The sequence below is a fragment of the Heptranchias perlo genome, unplaced genomic scaffold (assembly GCF_035084215.1).
Source record: "Heptranchias perlo isolate sHepPer1 unplaced genomic scaffold, sHepPer1.hap1 HAP1_SCAFFOLD_385, whole genome shotgun sequence".
Lineage (NCBI taxonomy): Eukaryota > Metazoa > Chordata > Chondrichthyes > Hexanchiformes > Hexanchidae > Heptranchias > Heptranchias perlo.
Genome location: NW_027139397.1, coordinates 178,198 through 182,973, shown reverse-complemented (window position 1 = coordinate 182,973; position 4,776 = coordinate 178,198). Strand labels below are relative to the sequence as shown.

The 4,776-nt window shown below is 46.0% G+C and overlaps 1 long non-coding RNA gene across 1 annotated transcript in view; it reads right to left on the bottom strand.

Moving 5' to 3' along the window:
- Positions 1–266: 266 nt before the first annotated feature.
- The window catches only part of LOC137311966 (uncharacterized), a 5,747-nt gene continuing 1,237 nt past the window's right edge, over positions 267–4,776 (bottom strand). The window contains exon 2 of the long non-coding RNA XR_010960636.1: positions 267–1,164. This is a non-coding gene — a long non-coding RNA (uncharacterized lncRNA). The remainder of the gene's footprint in view (positions 1,165–4,776) is intronic.

Here is a 4,776-nt window from a genome sequence, read left to right as displayed (position 1 = left end):
CTTCTGCCCTCCCCTACTTCCCCCTCACCCCGCGCCCTTTCTCAGGCTCTGTACTTGCTGAAAAACTTGAAATATTTGACACCTCACAGGTCTTTGACCTGAAACATTGAATCTGTTTCTTTCCCCACCGTTGCTGCCCGCCCTGCTGAGCTTCTCCAGGATTCTCTGTTTCTCTGTTCCTCCCAACATTGTTTGATTCTGTGGGAGACCCGTTGGAGTGAAACCTCATGTCAGAACGGAGGGGGCAGTAAACAGGCAAAGTGCAATTGAAGGCAACAACTGTTTTATTAGAGTTCGGGAGGCAAGTGACATTCTTGGAATGGGATAGGGGGAAGGGGAGAAGGTGAGGGGAGGTTAGGGGAGGGCAAAGTGAAGGGGAGGGGAGGGGAAAGGGGAGGAGGAGGGGGGAAGGGGAGGGGTTGGGGTTGGGAGATGGGGAGGGGAACGGGGAGGAAAAGCAAGGGGAGGGGGAGAGGGAAGGGGAGGGGGATGGGGAGGGAGAAGGCAGGGGAAAAGGGAAGGGGAGAGGATGAAGGAGGAGAGGGTACAGGAGAGGGGGAGGGTGTGGGAGAGGGGAGGTGGAGAGGGTACGGGAGAGGGGGAGGGTGTGGGAGAGGGGGAGGTGGAGAGGGGACAGGAGAGGATAGGTGGAAAGGGAAGGGGAGAAGGGAATGAAGGGGAGACGGAAGGGGAGGGGGAAGGTGTGGGAGAGGGGAGGGGGAAAGGGGAGGAAAAACAAAGGGAGGATGAGGGGGTTAGGAGAGGGGGGTGGGGATGGAGAAGGGGGGTCATCAGTTGCCGATCATGGACTCTTTCTCTGCCAGATGTTCAGGATGTCGTAATCTTCATACTTGAGATGAGCAAGAAAGTGGATTCAGAAATCCGGATCATTTTTGCACTTTCAAATGTCTCTGTACAATACTTCTGCCCTTTGTAGCTTCCGGAAACTGTCAATTTTCCCCAGGGAAAGAACAGGACTTTACTTTCACCCTTAGCGAGGTCGAAATTTGTCTTGACAGAGTTGTCCTCACACCATTCCAGGTCGACCGAGATGTTGTAGCCATAATCATTACAAACTTTGATCCTGGGCATTATTCAACAGACCTGAGAGAGGCTCCAAGGTCCACCAGTCGAGTTATCGGAGTCAGGAAACTTCCCAAATCGCTGTCGGCAAATCAGGACACGGTTAGTACCCGGGTGAGTGAGGGGAGGAGAGGGGATTTTAGGAGATCTACGCTCAGAGGAAAAAGGGGAAACCCGAGGGGATGGGAGAAGGAGAAGAGAGAATGGAGAGGGGGACATATCCCATAATAAAACAAACCCAACCATCGTAACCCATAATATCACTGACACAACCATCATATCCTAGAATATCACCTACCCACCCATCATAACCCATAATACCACCTACCCACACATCATATTTCATAATATAACCCACCAACCCATCGTATCTCATAACACCACCGACTTACCGATCATATAAATTGGGTCAGTGGGCCGATGAATGGCAGATGGAGTTTAATTTAGATAAATGTGAGGTGATGCATTTTGGGAGATCGAATCGGGCCAGGACCTACTCCGTTAATGGTAGGGCGTTGGGGAGAGTTATAGAACAAAGAGATCTAGGAGTACAGGTTCATAGCTCCTTGAAAGTGGAGTCACAGGTGGATAGGATGGTGAAGAAGGCATTCGGCATGCTTGGTTTCATTGGTCAGAACATTGAATGCAGGAGTTGGGATGTCTTGTTGAAGTTCTACAAGACATTAGTAAGGCCACACTTGGAATACTGTGTACAGTTCTGGTCACCCTATTATACAAAGGATATTATTAAACGAGAAAGAGTGCAGAAAAGATTTACTAGGATGCTACCGGGACTTGATGGTTTGAATTATAGGGAGAGGTTAGACAGACTGGGACTTTTTTCCCTGGAGAGTAGGAGGTTAATGGGTGATCTTATAGAAGTCTATAAAATAATGACGGGCATAGATAAGGTAGATAGTCAAAATCTTTTCCCAAAGGTAGGGGAGTCCATAACGAGGGGGCATAGATTTAAGGTGAGAGGGGAGAGATACAAAAGGGTCCAGAGGGGCAATTTTTTCACTCAGAGGGTGGTGAGTGTCTGGAACGAGCTGCCAGAGGCAGTAGTAGAGGCGGGTACAATTTTGTCTTTTAAAAAGCATTTGGACAGTTACATGGGTAAGATGGGTATAGAGGGATATGGGCCAAGTGCAGGAAATTGGGACTAGCTTAGTGGTATAAACTGGGCGACATGGACATGTTGGGCCAAAGAGCCTGTTTCCATGTTGTAACTTCTATGATTCTATGATATCCCATAATATCACCTACCCACCCATCATATCCCATAATATCACCTACTCACCCATCATATCCCATAATATCAACCACCCGCACATCATATCCCATAATATCACCGAACCACCAATCATATCCCATAATATCACATACCCAGACATCATATCCCATAATATCACCTACCCACACATCATATCCCATAATATCACCCACCCATCATATCCCATAATATCACCTACCCACACATCATATCCCATAATATCACCCACCCACCCATCATATCCCATAATATCACCTACCCACCCATCATATCCCAAAATATCACCCACCCATCATATCCCATAATATCACCTGCCCACCCATCATATCCCATAATATCACCCACCCATCATATCCCATAATATCACCCACCCACCCATCATATCCCATAATATCACCTGCCCAACCATCATATCCCATAATATCACCTACCCACCCATCATATCCCATAATATCACCTACCCACCCATCATATCCCATAATATCACCTACCCACCCATCATATCCCATAATATCACCTACCCACCCATCATATCCCATAATATCACCTGCCCACCCATCATATCCCATAATATCACCTACCCACCCATCATATCCCATAATATCACCTACCCACCCATCATATCCCATAATATCACCTACCCACCTATCATATCCCATAATATCACCTACCCACCCATCATATCCCATAATATCACCTACCAACCCATCATATCCCATAATATCACCTACCCACCCATCATATCCCATAATATCACCAACCCACCTATCATATCCCATAATATCACCTACCCACACATCATATCCCATAATATCACCTACCCACCCATCATATCCCATAATATCACCTACCCACCCATCATATCCCATAATATCACCTACCCACCCATCATATCCCATAATATCACCTACCCACCCATCATATCCCATAATATCACCTGCCCACCCATCATATCCCATAATATCACCTACCCACCCATCATATCCCATAATATCACCTACCCACACATCATATCCCATAATATCACCTACCCACCCATCATATCCCATAATATCACCTACCCACCCATCATATCCCATAATATCACCTACCCACCCATCATATCCCATAATATCACCCACCCACCCATCATATCCCATAATATCACCTACCCACCCATCATATCCCATAATATCACCCACCCACCCATCATATCCCATAATATCACCTACCCACCCATCATATCCCATAATACCACCTACCCACCCATCATATCCCATAATATCACCTACCCACCCATCATATCCCATAATATCACCTACCCACCCATCATATCCCATAATATCACCTACCCACACATCATATCCCATAATATCACCTACCCACCCATCATATCCCATAATATCACCTACCCACACATCATATCCCATAATATCACCTACCCACACATCATATCCCATAATATCACCAACCCACACATCATATCCCATAATATCACCTACCCACCCATCATATCCCATAATATCACCTGCCCACCCATCATATCCCATAATATCACCCACCCACATAACATATCCCATAATATCACCTACCCACCCATCATATCCCATAATATCACCCACCCACATATCATATCCCATAATATCACCTAACCACCCATCATATCCTTTAATAGCACCCACCCACTCATCATATCCCATAATATCACCCAGCCACCCATCATATCCCATAATATCACCTACCCACCCATCATATCCCATAATATCACCTACCCACACATCATATCCCATAATATCACCCACCCACCCATCATATCCCATAATATCACCTACCCACCCGTCAAATCCCATAATATCACCTACCCACCCATCATATCCCATAACATCACCAACCCACCCATCATATCCCATAATATCACCGACTCACCCATCATATCCATAATATCACCTACCCACACATCATATCCCATAATATCACCTACCCACCCATCATATCCCATAATATCACCCACCCACCCATCATATCCCATAATATCACCTACCCACCTATCATATCCCATAATATCACCTACCCACACATCATATCCCATAATATCACCTACCCACCCATCATATCCCATAATATCACCTACCCACCCATCATATCCCATAATATCACCTACCCACCCATCATATCCCATAATATGACCAACCCAACCATCATATCCCATAATATCACCAACCCACCCATCATATCCCATAATATCACCTACCCACCCATCATATCCCATAATATCACCTACCCACCCATCATATCCCATAATATCACCCACCCACCCATCCATATCCCATAATATCACCTACCCACCCATCATATCCCATAATATCACCTAACTCCCCATCATATCCCATAATATCACCTACCCACACATCATATCCCATAATATCACCTACCCACCCATA